General features: G+C 38.9%; 1 pseudogene; it reads left to right on the top strand.

The window, feature by feature from the left end:
- Positions 1-3698: 3698 nt before the first annotated feature.
- Positions 3699-16733, top strand: LOC135771251 (polypeptide N-acetylgalactosaminyltransferase 17-like; annotated as a pseudogene).
- Positions 16734-16852: the final 119 nt, after the last annotated feature.

Below are 16852 nucleotides of genomic sequence, written 5' to 3'. Positions count from 1 at the left end.
GTAGGAAATAACATTAAGAATCAGTATAAATGACAAACAGTGTGTCAGTAATTATGTGCAAATGTATATCACTTATGACAGTCAACAATCCAACCATCCCATAGAAGATGGATCAAAAGGTGGCGGTGATCTCCCATATCTCACATATCTCATGAGTTCTCCAAGCCAACAGGACTCCAATGTAGGCTACAGCACAAACGAAACCAGCCCAAGATCTGCACAAACTCAGCCCGCCGTCCTCTCATCTCTGTCTCAGTCTTTTATAAGGCCACATGATTACATTCAGGTGTACAACCACTCACTTCAGCCACACCCCTGCAACTCAGAGATAACGAGTTAATCACTGAAGTCGTCACACTTTTCATTTGTGATATCACAGAGTTGAACGTCTTCACGTATTTGCGAGGTATTTGCAGATAATTCATAAAGTCATACCTCTGTTTAATCGATTGTGTTTTAGAAGTACACATGCTCAAACTCTTATGACAGCATTGTTTCCCGACGGATACCATAAAATAACGTGATCTCATTTCCAGAATCTCACATTTATATTTCTCTAAGAGAGAGAAAGAGAGATTGGGTATAACAAATAAAAAAGGTATACAAAAGTTGTATCAGTTTACCTTCATTCGTTTTTCTTTCCTTTTATTTCCTCAAAATAAAAAATAAACATTGTAGCCTACTGTCAGCAGAGTAGAGAAAAAAAATGACACAGAGAAGATAAATGAAACATGACATCTGTCATTATTTGCAAAATATTTAAAGGGCTATTACCAGAATTTCGACCGCAATAGGCTACTGTCTTTAATTTAATAAACGCAAATGTTCAGGCTAATTAAAAGGAAACATGAAAATGTCATCTATTGCAGTAAATATATTTCTCAGGGGGTGGGGGGGGGTGGGGGTTATGTGGGGACCCACCCACTTTTCATTTGCTTCCGACGCCCATGCCATTGGCTGCGGCCAAACCACCTGCTTCCATATAGTAGGCGAAAAGCAGTAGGCGAGGCGAGTAGTATGTCCGAATTCATATTATTCAAAAACAGTAAGCAAAAAGTAAGCATACGACTGACACTTCATTATCCCATGGAGAGGAGTTATCCAACGAAGAAGAAGAGGTGTCGTCATATTTGGAAATGGCGGAAAGCGACGATGCGGCTGTATTTGCGCTTGAATGACATGACGTGAAGACGACGTATGTCATGTGATGTATCAACATTACGGATGTATTACGTCTGAATCTCATTCATACTACCAGGATTCATACTATACAGTACCTACTGTCTAACCGTCAGTACTGTTTCATCTCATTTAGTGCGTACTGTTACAGTATGCGGTTTCAGACACACCCATTGACTTAACATTGCGCTGACCTTTGACGGGTCATAGCTCTGCTTGAGGATTTTGTAGATATGGGTTACAACTTTGAAGAGAGTGGTAGGCTCTGTAAGAACACACATCACATTGGGGTGTACATTGTACCCCTGGGGTGTAAGAGGCATTTTACTCACAATCACATCAGTCTCTCAGGATCCTCCCAGAACTATAAAACCATGCCCCTAGTTACCGTTTGGGCATCCTAGCAACCTATCCATTAGACTGCATTTAAAAAATGCCCGGATGGATATCTTTGCAGCACATTGTCATAGAGACATGAGGGTGGGCTCATTTTCCTCAGGCATCCAATCAGTCTCTCAGGATCCATTACAGAGGTATTAAGCCATGCCCCTTGCAACCACTTTTGAGCACCCTAGCAACATAAAATTCAAACAGTTATATCTTTAAATCTGAATGTTATGGCGACATGTAATGGAATTGAGTGTTTTAGTGAATTAAAAATGTATAACACACATTATGATCCACTGTACCCTAGCTATATTCAATTCACTTAAACACTCAATTGCAGTTAAATTGTTAACTGGCTTTGTATAATCAACAGTGAATATCTACATAATATGTTTATCTTATATCATGTAGATCCAAAACTTGCTTTGCTACAGTAAGTCTGATCTGATGATGCGAACTCACTGTACAACCTACTGGACGCATCAGGAACAACAGGGGCATAAAACTGCCTGGGCCGTATATAGCTGCCTGAATCTGCAGCCTCCCTCTATTCTTTCCATGGGCACTCATAACAGATCACCACGTCAAAATAAAAGTCTCACAGGGAAAATGTATTTAGAAGTTATTTTGGTTACATATACATAGTATAAATCACTAAGAAGGTTTATACTGAATTTGGTCTTCTAATACTGTTATAATGCGTTAAGCTTTGTTAAGCGTTTATCCGCTTAGCAGTTTTAAAATGTCCCATTCGGGTGAACAACCTGACAACCGCTGGTCTGATAATAAATAACTTACATAGATTATTTTATCTAGATTACCATGTGAAACCCATATCCTTGAATCTGGTCACACATATCCCCCCTCCCAGGATGGCTGGGTCCTGTTGGTTCAAAATGGGACTTAAAATCTTCAAGTGTGGGAAGCTTTATGTGGCATGTGTGAGAACACTCTTTCAACCCTCATAGCTGAAGTAAATATCAGCTATAACACATTGTCCCACTAAATGATTTTTACAGGTGTTTAATAATGTTCAACCTTGGGAGGTGAGTAAATATTTGTATTATTGGGTGTCCTATAGATCCTTTTAGTGCCAACGTCAAGATTACTTCACGGGGCTAGCTGGCCTGAATGCAAAACAAAAGGAAAACTGGAGGCGGCCAATACAAATCAGCATAGAGTTACACAAATATTGTTGTGTTAGTATGCCTCCAATGTGGTTGGAACGTTTATCGCATTCAGACGCCCTCCTTCTCTCTGCATCTATGTGCACAAGTGCAGCACACGTCACACACAGACAGACAGGTAGGCAGGAGCTCCTCACTCACACAGATCGTATTCCAGCTGTGTTTTTCTTGACTTGTGTGGAGGTGAGTGAAGATCAAATGAATATACCGTACCAGTACCTCAGCTTTACAGCTAATTAGCCAAAAAACTAATTACATTATATAAGGCAAAAATAACACATTTAAGTTAAGTTAAGACTTTTTCTGTAACAATTTGAGTTGCTGTATTTTTGCATTTTGTCAATAACTTTGCAGATTTTGTAAAATAAAAAAAATAGCAGCAACCCTCCTTTTTTAGTTTAGTGTAAAGTTGTGTTCTTTTAATAACAAAATAATTAAAAACATTTACTGCCTTGTGGAAAGTAAACAAACAAATGATTAGTAAAACTGTCCACCCTCTCCTTGGCGCAGTCGGAATTCGGACGCAGTCGGACACTGTCTTCCATGATGTGCATCACAACTAACTTTGTTAACATCTAAAAAAGTGTTGGTTAGTGTTTCATGAAGCTTTAACAATGTTAAAATGCGAAATGCATTTCAATAATCCGAAATGGTAAGTGTTGAATACACTATACCATATCTATAACCAAATATCTGTTTATCGCCAAAGGACTGTATTCATGTGTTTTGTGTAATAGTTTAATTGTGCTCATTTGATGGGATTTTCTGATATTTTTTTTTTTTTATCTACACTAGTCTATCAGTTTAAAATTCAGAAGCATAGTCTCGTAAAACGTACTGTGCTGCCAAAGCGTTGGGATTTGATTGGCTTGCGGCTTAAATACCCAAATACGCTGCATGTCGGTTTCCATGTGCAATATGAGTTAAATCTGTGTGTCTGTGAAGATGCGATTCACCGGATTCAGGACATCAAAATATGTTATGTGATGAGAAGATGGAAAATCCTGCTGGTGTTAAATGTGTTTACGATGGTCGGGTTCATCTCTTTTTTGGGCTGGTTCAATTTGCACGTAACCAAAGCTCACCAACCAGCAGCCGATACGAGAATGCTGTCGGTCATCAGATCTGCTCAGAGGACCGGCATCTCTCATGATGTCCTCTTAAAGAGACTGGGATCACTGGAAGATGTAGTGTACAGGCAACTCAACGGTAACCATCCATTGAAGTATTTTATATTCAAAAGTATTTTCATGTTTAAGTATTTCAGTGATGACTAATCTTACTGTACTGTTGCTGTAGCCCAACCCACAAAAATAATAATGTTGTATAGTATAGTATTTACTTTAGTAAACAATTGTTAAAATTCCTAGATACTATTGCATCACACTGTTTGAAAACACCTGGCCTATACTACAGTATTCACTAGGCTATAGTTTATCAATTTGCTATAGTCAATAATACTGAATACTATATTGTACTATAGTAATTCTACTATACTACAGAACAAATAATAGGCTTACTAAATTATAGGCTACTAAAATTTACTACAGTTTAGTTATTAGTAGGTTCAACAGGTTTGTCCAGGTCTCTTGGGCTTATCGAGGGTTTTGGAGGTCGAGGTAGAAGAGGAGTGGCAGCAACACTTTTGCCAACAGAAGAAGAGACGGCCAAAACATTAAAGGAGAAATATGGCTACAATGCATTTCTAAGTGACAAAATCTCTCTGGATAGGACTATACCAGACTTTCGGCCCAGAAAGTAAGAAACATATATATTGTTTTGCTTCTTCTGATAGTCTTCTTATAATCTGAACAAACGGTATATTTAGTGTAGGAGAGGAAAGTGACATTTACTGTTACTAAATTCAACTTGAAAGGTAATATAAATAAGTGTTATGTCTAAGCTTTGTAATTGATACACTTAAAATGTGCAAGATAGCAAGAAATGACCTCTCATCTGTTACGAAAAGAACGGTGTCATACCTTTACTACACCACTCTTACAGGAGTCTGTTGATTCATTTCACTAATAATGAAAAGCTATTCTGTGTATCCATGTACTGTATCTGTGTTTTTGTAGATGCAGAGACATCGTTTATCCTCATGACTTACCGCAGATCTCCATCATCTTCATTTTTGTAAATGAGGCGTTGTCTGTCATACTGCGTTCTGTCCATTCTGCGGTCAATCACACTCCAGTCCATCTCTTAAAGGAAATCATCTTGGTGGATGACAACAGTGACGACGGTGAGAAATATTCAATTGAATATGTTTTTATTAACCAACATAAGCTTACGATTTCACTGGTGGACTGTAAAATGCAGGAAATGAAAAAGAGGGAAAAAGTCAAAGAAACCTTACAGGGCTGGACCATGGGTGTCAAAAATATAACCTGGTGCACCCCTTGCTTATGTCATTCATGGCCATGCTGTTGGTTATATTAGAATATGTCATCAAGCTTTGTTAGAAAGACAGTTGCAATCACATTGTTGGCATGAGTACAGTATGTGGGGCATGCCAAGCTACCCATCAGCGTAAAGAGGAAGAGACTTGCTAAAATGAGGGGGCAGCTAAGAGCTAACACACCTATTTCTGTCCTAATGTCAGTGAATCACCAGTTGTTTCTTAGCAAGCTGATGACATTGTTTAACTTGGGGAAAGCGAGCACTTTTCAAGAAAGGAATGGATAAGTTTTGGCATCGGAGATGCCCTCCCTCCGTTGTGGTTTAAACACTGCGACAGAGCGACTGTGCACCATGAAACAAGTTTTGTTGATTGTGGTTGTATTTGTGTATTTGCAGAACAGCTGAAAGGACCGCTAGAGGAGTACGTCAACAAGCGCTACCCGGGTCTTATCAAAATAGTGCGCAACCAGAAGAGAGAAGGGCTCATCCGTGCTCGCCTCGAAGGCTGGAAAGTGGCCACTGGGGAGGTGATCGGGATCTTTGATGCCCATGTTGAATTCACACCTTTATGGTGAGAACATTGTACTTAGCTTTTTATGATTGGTTCTGCAGACCGTTTTGGATCAGTTTACACTTTATTTAATGCTGCCCGTGAAAGGGGCATAGGTGCTCCTACTCTCAACTCTGTTTATAATCAAGAAGTCTTTTTAGTTTGTATCTTCATGCAATTGTCTAATGTGAGGAGAATGAGTACATTTTCGAACCAGATTGATAAAAAGGGGTGAGCGGGGCAAAAACTAACGTGGGGTTAATTGTAACAAAGCTACTTTACATATTTTTACATGGCCGAGCAATCTGTGCTTTCAGAGTGCGCTGTGTAAGTCACCAAATCCAACCTTGCATTATTTTACTCGTGTTACCCAAAACATAACACCATTTAAAAAAATGTCAGCAACTTCTAGTAACTGATAGCTGGGATTGACACAGTGTTACAATCAGTGTTGGGGTAGTTACTAGTAATTAGTTACTAGTTACTTCTATAAATTGTAATGAGATTACTTTACTAGTTACTGCATTTGAAAAGTAACTTCACTACTTATTACCTTACTTTCCTTTTTCTTAATTTACCACATAGATACATGGACAAACATCATAGCCCTATCATCACTTAACCTTTCTGCATAGAGTTTATTGTTGAACCATATACTGTAATAACAATATCCCCATCTGCACAAAGAAATATGCCTCACCGTAAAATCCAGAAACAACAGGATAACTAAATATGGTGGGGTCATTAAAATGGTGCAGCCACTTTAAAATCAATTATCAGTGACTCATGCTGTTACTTTATGTGATAGTCTAAAGGATGAATGAACCTGTCCTATTTCACTAGCTCTGGCATTGTAAGTGTGTCTATCTCTCATTCTCTTGCAGGCAAGAGCAGCCTTCTCGTGTTTAAAACTAATGCTGTCTATCGTGCACCGTCATTCCTAAATAACTTTTGTTGTTGGCGGACCAAACATTCTTTTAAGCTTTGATTCCATGTCGGAATAGAATAACACTTATCCAAGTAATGTGAAAACGTTTTCCTGTCGGACGTTGCTTGCGAGTCGCAGGTATTTTATCTAAACCTGGTCGATTCAATGGTCGAGAGGGGAAACATGTCTTCTACAATGAACCCTGCAACTACAGTAGCCTGTTCATTTCGTTTTGTGTTACCTGCTGCACTCCAAGACTTGAGAAAAGCTTAGCATGGTTTAGGCGAGTGACTCCTTTAAATGACCGGTGAGCAGGATCTTTCGCCACAAGTGTTGTATTGCCATGCTGGGCTTACAAATGCTCAGACAGGTTGCTCATCATGTTGGCAACAGTTGAAAGAGACTTATCGTGTGGGCATAGTGTGCATTTAACACAAATATTTTTGTCCTTTTGAGCAATAAACTGAAAGTAATGTGAATACCACTACAGTGGCCTGAAACCCTCCGTTCTCCATTTCCCGCTCCCCTTTGCACCAGCAGCTACGTCAAATCAATCTCTATGGATGCGCTACTTTACTTCGTTACCCAAAAAAGTAATATAGTTACTGTAATCCGTTACTTTGTAACTCGTTACCTCTGACACTGGTTACAATAAAGCCTCAGGTATACAATGATCACTGTCACTTTCGGTGTAATTGTACGATAACGGTACAAACAAACTTTAAGTTTTCATGTGTTTTTAAGTTTTACACATTTAAGATGTAATGTGCATGTTGATTGTGTAAGAAATATTATTTGAACTTAAATATTTTTGAATGAGCCAAAGCCAAAAAGCGTTAGGTTATGCCCTGCTCTCCCATATACTTTGCATGCACTTAAAGTCACTATAGATAAAAATGTGAAACTCAGTTTGTTTATAATGATCTAACCTTTACAACTACAGGGCTGAACCAGCTCTGTCTAGAATCAAGGAGAACAGTAAGAGGATCATTCTGCCATCTATAGATAACATCAATTATGACACATTTAAGCTGGAACACTATGAGAACCGCGCCCATGGCTATAACTGGGAGCTCTGGTGTATGTATATTAGTCCACACAAACAGTGGTGGAATGAAGGGGACCCATGTGCACCCATCAGGTATTTTTCTTTATTTTTCTTGCAAATAGAGTGAGACAGAGATCTGTATAGACAGAAGCCGTTTCTCAATGTCAAGGAAGGATCCTCGGAAGCTAGAATTTCGAGGATGCTACGTCATCGACGTCCGTCGAAGGACTGTTCCAATGTCGAGGATCCTCGAAATTTCAGCCAAGGACTGAGTCCTTCGTTTGAGAAATATCCCATATACAGGAAAGGATGCAAATTTGTATCCTTCGCGCTCTTCACGCGCTGAAATCACCCTCAATCCTATGCGCGCAGCACCGAAAGCACACCTTTCAATCACGCAATGACGTAATGACGTGCACTTGCTAGCCTGTTCCATTTAACGTGTTCTCCGAATGCTTAAAAGGAGCCTCGCCAAGCCTCTGAAGGAAGTGACTTTTAAGGACTAGTCCTGCCAAGGAAGTATCCTTGACATTGAGAAACGGCTAGAGTTTGAATCTTTTCTCCCCAAACAACAAGAACGAAGTGAGTGAACATGTATACACGGTTGTTTATATTGTATGCTGTGTGTAGAGGTTTAGCTGCTGTAGCTAACGTTACTTTCCTTTAACATAAGCTAACAATGAACTTACCATGAGCAATATAGTTTTACAACATTTATTCATCTTTTTAATCAGTTTACATTTAGGCATTTAGCAGACACAGTTGAATATTTACACATTTTGGACTTATAACTAGAGATGGGTATCGTTAAGGTTTTAACGGTATTACTACTCTTACCAATACTACTTAACGGTCTGGTACTTTAACGGTATTCTTGTCGGTACTTTGGCCAATGTTAACATTTGATCATGAATCTGTGTTCACATAATTAAGTTAATTATGTGTCTGCATTCCATTATTACAAATTAATTTCTGGATATCATTTCTAAATAATATACATATATTTGTTAAGGCACCAGCGTGAAAGCTGCTCGCCTTGTAAGGTTGCATTCTTAGAAAGTCGCAACCCTTGAATTGGGACACAGTTTCTGTCTGCACGTAATGTACTTTTGAAAGATGCTTTATCAGATTGCTTGTGCTTCCGCCCTTACATGCAAACATCTTGTTGCACTTACCTATATGACAAAGAGCGTTGTCTGCATCCACTTTAGTAAAGTATAACCGCACTTTTGAACGTTTTGCTCTATCCGCCATCGTCACTCTTTGTATTAAGCGGGAGTTTCATGCTGTTATGCGTGCGCCGCGCTCGTTGTTGTGTGCGTGCGTGTGACAGACAGCCTCCGCGGCATGCATGAGAGATCTCGCAGATCTCACAAACAAACATCATAATAATATCGCAAATTAGAAATGTTTGGTGAGATAAAATGTGCACGAAAACATTATTAAGCAAGAATACATAGTACATTTATTTTTATTTTTTTCTCCAGGACCGAAAGCAGAACCGATAGCGTCAGATCTTACTGATACTACGGTCTTTCATAATTTAGCCCCAGGGCCAGTTTAATACTGGGTTTCGGTACCCATCCCTACTTATAACATATGGAAATATTTAATGTCTCAGTTAAATAGCATTGCATATGCCAAGTGTGAAAAGCTGTTTTTCAGGACGCCCGCAATGATAGGCTGTTCATTTGTGGTAAACCGGGAATACTTTGAGGAAGTGGGACTGTTGGACGAAGGCATGGATGTGTATGGAGGTGAAAATATAGAGCTGGGAATCAGGGTTAGTGTGTTGCCTGTATATCTCAACTAAAGTAGAGCGCTCATATCTGAGCATCTGGAAACTCAGTCTTACTTCACAAAAGTATTAATTATATCAAGACTGAAGTTTTTTGGTGTGTTTTTAAATCCTAGGTCTGGACATGTGGGGGCAGCATGGAGGTTTTACCCTGTTCCAGAGTGGCCCACATGGCTAGATCAAATAAGCCTTACGACAGTAATATCTCTTTACATGCCAGGCGAAACGCCCTTCGTGTTGCTGAAGTCTGGATGGACCAACATAAATCTAGTGTCTATATAGCATGGAATCTCCCAATGAAGGCATTGAAGAGCAACAGTAGTTGCAATATTGTAACAATATATCCATTCTAGTCATTTTCAAACATACAGTACACCAACTTTCTTCATTCTTGCAGAATCATGGCATTAATTACGGAGACATTTCCCAGAGAGTAGCGCTCAGAGAAAGACTTCAGTGTAAAAGCTTTAACTGGTACCTCAACAATATCTATCCACAGATGAAGATATACAACGACACTCTGTTTTATGGAGAAGTAAGTGGATCAGAAAGTTTTTTTGGAACAACATTATCTGATTAAAGTAAATGAACAAGGGCTAGTTTACACAAAATTAAAATGCTGTCAGTGTTTATCCACCCTCATGTCATCCCATTATGAACTTCTATTAGCAAATAAAAATATGAATTTACCATAAAATGAAAGTGAATAGTGTTGCTGTAGCCCAACTGATAGAGCATTAAGTAAGTAGCGCAAAAAGTCATGAGATTAATCATAGGGAAAATACATACTAACAAAATATGTACCTACAAATATGTAATTTGAGCTCCATGGAACTATAGTTCTATATGTTCCTCTCTGAGGGGTGCAAGCCCCTACTGGCATAAGCAATGGGTTGCCGCTGGCCATCTTGTTCTTAAGATAGAACTGACCTAAGTCCCACTTGACTAGCATCAATTTCCAATACAAATGGCTAAGAAAAGTCAACATATCCAAATACAGGGGCCTGCACTAATTTCTGCTTTAGCGTCTGAAATGCATCCTCTGAAGTGATGTGTCCACTTAGTTTCCAACAATATGTTAGTAGTACAACTTCACTTCCTCCCCTTTCCTTGGAGATCTCATACCAGTTTATGTAGAGGAGCAGCATGTTTAGCAAAGCCTCCCACAAACCTAGGATAGTAGGAAGCAAAACCCAGGAAAAAACGCAGCTTGGATACATAAGTCAGACGTCGCCATTTAACCACTGTATTAATCTTATCTGGATCTGTATAGTAGATACTCCTTGGGAATAAATTACATGGCCTAAATATTTCACAATGACATTTCTTCAATTTCAATTTCAAATTGTATTGTTGAAGACAATCATAGAAGTACCATCTCTAATTGTTGAAGATGTTGCTCAAAAGAACTGGAATAAATTATAACATTGTCTAAATACAACAAGAGAGACTTGAAACACTGGTCGCCGAAAATTCTCTCCATCAGTTGTTGAAAAGTACTAGGCGCGTTACAAAGCCCATAGGGGAACCGAATGTACTTGTAAAGCCCAAAAGGTGTACAGAAAGCAGTCTTCTCTTTATCCTTCTCAGCAACAGGAACCTGATTTTATCCACTTGCTAAATCAAGGGTTGTGAACCACTGAGCACCATTTAAAGCATCCAAAGATTCTTCAATCCATGGCAATGGATAAGCATACTTTTGTGTCTTGGTGTTAAGCTGCCTCTATTCTACACAGATTGCCATGTGGAGCATATGGACTGCAACTGGGACGAATTACTCCTTTTTCTTCATTATTATGTGCTTTAACTTGCTCATATTGAGATGGAGGCAGCTGCCTATAATGCTCTCGAATGGCAGCGTAGTCTAAAACAGGTCTTTCATGTTAAATTAAATCAGTGCATCCTAAATCTCCCTCGTCCTTACTAAACACTGAACTAAAGCGAGTTAAAAGACTCTGGACCTGTTATGATTGTGCAGCAGTTAACGCAAGCCAGGGAGCTTTACTGCTGTCAGGGGGAAGATCTAACATTCATATGGCTTGATTACAAACTGCAAACTTCGACTGACCAATATTTACCGGCCGATTAACATCAAGAGGGGGAGGCAAATTAACAACATGTAATTGTGGTAGAAAGTCTTCGGCCTCAGCCACTGATCCTTTTATCCTAAATTAACTATAGGGACATGGACCATACCTTGCTTTACAGGAAGGAGACACTTTGCTATGAAAATATTTGCAGGCGGAAAACTCTCCCCTTCTGTCAGAGGCTCCATTATGATTGTTTTAGTTGAGGATACACCTTTTTTAGTAGAAATAAATGCAGGGGGCGCATTGGGGACCCATTCAAGATGGCGGCAACGCTGATATGTCAGCTCCAATAGGAAGCGCCAGTCTATGAGGCATCTACATATATGTCTATGGTTGGATACTATTGGAAACGAGCCTAAACGTTTTTTTTTTCATATGTCTGAACAGTTTCTGCGGAGGGTGAACGAGGGCGCACTTAGACTTCACGTATGAATAAACAGACTAGTGTAAATGTCAGTTTAGGAACCAGTGGCTCATATCACCGTGTTTAGAAAAAATGGAATTAATATTAATCCTTTCTTTAGAAATTAGAAATAAACATATGAAATCAATCAGTATTTTTTAAAACATGCACTCCTTTGAACCAAAATCCCTAAGGGATGTTGTTTTGTGAATTGCTTTCATGATGACCATGCATGAGATTTTTCTTATTGACAGCGACTGAGGGTCATATTTCATTTTTACAGGTATGGACAATTTCTTGTGACATTAACTTGGGACACAAATTAAGACACTACTGTCACTATAACTGTTCCTAAATAAAACAAAGGTCAAATACAAATGCTTGAGCCTTAGACCTTTCTAATGATGTATTTTTTGTTAAGCACAATCTTTTACATTAAATAAGTAAACAACAAGAATCAGGCTGCACTCGCTATGCTACCCACAATCTTTTATTACCAAGAAGTTTTGCACAAAGTTATCCGACCTAATAACATGAGAAAGGATGTACAATGGCCTTGGATGAAAACAAATTGAACAACATTTTCAGAATTCAGCAGAAATCGAGTTTTACTAATTACTTTACAGTAGCAGCATGTAGGATAAGCGTATATTTTCCGTATTAGCTTACCTGCTACTTGTGGCGCTCGTGTAGTTATTTTGAAGACTCGCGGCTAACTACTGCATAGTATTGTTATGTTTATTATAATATTTATAGGAATAATAATAATAATTATTTACTATTACTGGAGAGAGGCACATTACATTTTGAGACAAAAGGGGCAGGGGCTTGAAACCCCCACCCCATTCCCTCACCTGTGCACACCACTGAGTTGGAGGATATGTTGTGTCCTTGGAACAACAGGAAGTTGACTTAATTATGACAATTTTGATTAAGACTTATTTTCAGTTTTAGGTGAACTAATTCTTCTCATCAGAATCCAGTTACTTCTGAAACAAATACAACTTGCTTATCACCTTTTTAATTTGTGCTAGTTACGCAATGCCAATGTGACCCATCTGTGTGTGGACCAGGGCACAAAGGAAAACAATTCAGCAATATTATACCCCTGCCACGGCTGGACGCCTCAGGTAAGCTTGACGTCTTAGGTAAAGCCACACAACTCTCAGCTGCACATCTCCAAAGACCTGACCTCCTCTAAACCTCAGCTCAGTCTCCAGACAGAAAATAGGTTACATTACAGTACAGGGAACATTTTCGTCAGACAGTTTTGTTTGTTTGTTCATCATAGGGTAAATGTGAAATAAGAAAACCTCAATATTTGCAGTTTGGAATTTTGACTTCATGTATCAATAAAGTGTGTTTGATGAAATCAGAAGTTGTGCTATGAATGAAGTTCATTACGTGAGTACACTTGGTGGAGATAAAGCAGCAATTCTTTTCAGTTTTAGATATTGGTGTGCTGGTGTCACCTTGGACTATTTAACTAAGGTTGTTTTCACATATGTTGGTGCGCACCGTGGTGCGGCCTCGGAGCGCACCAAAATACACTGTATCATTTTCAGTTAGTGCGGTCCGTGTTCACATATATATATTTTTTACTTTACTCGAAATGCCGCACCGTACACCATGTGACAACGATCAGCGATGTCATTGGTCTCTGACAGCTCTTACCGTCTCATGACCACCCCCACGTTTCCACGACAACCAGCTTGACAGAGAGAGCGCAGTTATCAAGATGTGGAGATAAACGATGCACGTCTTTGCGAAGTTTCTTTGCTTTAACGCGAAATTGCGTAGCTGTTCTATTAAAGCCTTTCTCACGGAGCCGTTTGCTAAAAGCCCGTAATGTCACTATTTGTGTGTGGAGGACAACTATGCATTTATAAAATCATCAGCTCAAACGTAAAGGAGACAGCGAATCTCTGCAACGGACCAGGATTGGCTTGTTTGTTGTTAACCCACAATATAACACCCGGCTCACGTCACAACGAAAGCCCAGTGGCTCAAACATGTGGAGAACTTCCTGTATTTGGTTCGGCCCGAGGTCCAGCAGTGTTCACACTACAGGTGGGTCGCCCCAGAGTTCGGCAACAGCCGCTCCGAGACCACCTGTTTAGAGCGGTCTCGGAGCGGCCGTTTAGTGAGCACCCGAGTGCGGCTGTTGTGTTCACACTGACCCAAACGCACCGTACTCGGAGCGACACGTCATTTGGGCCGACCTAAACAGTGTATATGTGAAAACACCCTAAATTAACCAGCAAGCCTCTCTTGCATAATCAGTTGACTATTATTGACCTGCATTTGTTTAGCTAGGAAGGGCACTTTTATGTGCATTACTTTCATATAAGTTAAGTCTGGTCTCTTCATCTGGGACAATGCTGAAAACATAAAAGAAGAAATGTATGCAAAAACATACTGTAGTAATGTCTACATTTGCAGTAAGCGATTACACAATCTAGCTTTGATCCAGGTGTTGAAGTTTGAGAAAGCTAGGAATGGAAATATGGAAATAACCATAACTACTGCCATATTACTTGGTTCCCAAGTCAAATATATTCACATTATCCCCTCTATGGCCTGTTTTATAGCTGAGCCGCTACACTAAGGAGGGATATCTTTACCTGGGTGCTCTGGGAAGCAGTATTGAAGAGACTCGCTGTATGGTGGATGATACAATGAATAGCCACCCTCAGCTCCTCAACTGCGAAACGGTCTCCAGCGTAAGCCAGAAAACTTGGAACTTTGTACAGGTGAAGTACTGTAGGTTTTTTATATACAGTAGTACACAGTTTAAAAGGTCTGTTTACCCTTTGGTCTATAACGTGTTTTTATTTCTGCCCTGAAGAATGGGTCATTAATCAACCGAGCCACAGGACGGTGTCTCGAGGTAGTGCCAGTTAAATTTAATTTAACGTTATACTTCGGCTTTGACTTGGTCCTGCGCTCCTGCACTGGCCAGAAGTGGAACATTAAGAATACAGTAGATCTCGAATAAGGCGTTTGAGCCGGTGGCCCTCAGTAAGACTTCAACATGCTGAAAATTTGGACTTTCGACATTCATCAAACATTTAGGAACTTGAAAATGGATCCAGTTTGGACTCCCACATGTCAAAATATTTTATAAAATGTCATAAAACTGGGGCCCGACATGGCACCCCCCCCCCCCCCCAGCTTGAGAACTACCGCTGTATTTTTAAATGTAGTGTATATATACGAATTTTGTTACTATCATGGGACAAACATATCAAATGCTTGTAAATTATTTTTATTTATTCCATTCTATTTGCAACTATTTTTGGTATCAATTTAGTTTACTTTATATGCACTTAGTAATTAAACATGGAAGAGTTTGGTTCCAAAACGCAATAAATCCATTTTGACTAATTTGGGTAAAAATGTGTTTTCTATACCAAGAAAGTGACAAGATGAAAACCACTATTTTCTGTTACAAACTTTCACATATAGCATCTCTAAGTCATAATAAAATGTAAAATTCAAATCCATAACTTGATTTTCAAAGATTTATCATAAAAACTGATTATTTTGTCTGCAAAATGCAATAAATCCATAACAAGTTTTTTTTTCAAAATGCTATAAATCTATTGAATCAATATATAAATGTGCATTCATCTTTACCATGTTATATTCATTTAGTTAACTAGTTGTATACACTGATTAAAAATAAACATTAATGGCATTAATCAAAACACTTAGTTTGTCATATTACTTGTCATTGCTGCTGTTATACCTGGGATGTTCTCGCTGAACTTTTTTGACAGCGATCAGCTGTAATGTATGTTTTGGTCCTGCTCGATTTTCATTGGCTTTGAGTAAAATAATGGAAAGTTTTTCATAAGATCCCCTGGAGTCAATGTGTTAGCATGACAGGAGCTTGATGCTTCAACAGCCGGCATTTTTCCGTTTCCTGAGTGCCTCTCATGTAAATTATTCGATTTTGATGGCTTACGTTTCTTCCCCACCACAAAAAACCACCACAGGTTTATCAACGCCATCAAAAGAATTATTTTGATTTAGTTTGTTTGTTAATCATCAGTACAAAGTAGATGAGGAAAACTAGGATTCCGTGTGTATTCAATACGCCTCCATTATTTTTACAATCGGTGGAATGGTGCGCTGTGATTGGTTGAGCGAATTTATTGCATTCTGCAGAGAAGGAGGACTGGCGTTTATCGCGTTTTGGGAAAAAAGGGAGAAAAGATGACAGAATAAGACGTCGGATATCAGATTTTGCCTAAAATTAATACTGCTTTGGCTGCTATTTACAGTTGTCAGGCTAAAGTGAATGTAGCGTCATGCAAAAGTTTTCATTATTTACAAAATAAAGCTTTTTTTACCTTACTGTATGTGACATTACTCTACATATAGTTTAAACATATGGTTCATAATAATAATAGAGAGATTACTAAGTGCACATATAAATAAGCTGTCTGGTCAGAGAAGGTCGTTTATTTTCTTTCTGCATTATGTGCATTGATAACATTATGATACGTGTGCAGGAAACAATGTAACAGTAACTATGGTAACCATATTGAGCTGCTATTAAATGATCATATTGTAGAAATGAACCTCTGAAGCAACACATGGCCAGTCTGTAGGCGAAGGGAATATGTAATAATGATGGACAGGGATTTGTTACATAAGAACACTGTTAATGAGTCATGAACTGCAGATGTTACTACAGTTTCTTTAAATGTACTGTCTTGATTGATATGAATACAATGGTAAAAAAAAGTCCAACGTTGTGTTCTGGTGCTCAGTGTCCTAAATATCTATTTATGCACAAAAGATCCTCAAATAAGCCTCCTTGCAAACAATGTCATTCTTATAGAAGATGAATGCATTTGATAAATAGTAA

This window comes from Paramisgurnus dabryanus, chromosome 8, assembly GCF_030506205.2.
Source record: "Paramisgurnus dabryanus chromosome 8, PD_genome_1.1, whole genome shotgun sequence".
Lineage (NCBI taxonomy): Eukaryota > Metazoa > Chordata > Actinopteri > Cypriniformes > Cobitidae > Paramisgurnus > Paramisgurnus dabryanus.
This window is presented reverse-complemented; position numbering and strand designations above follow the sequence as displayed.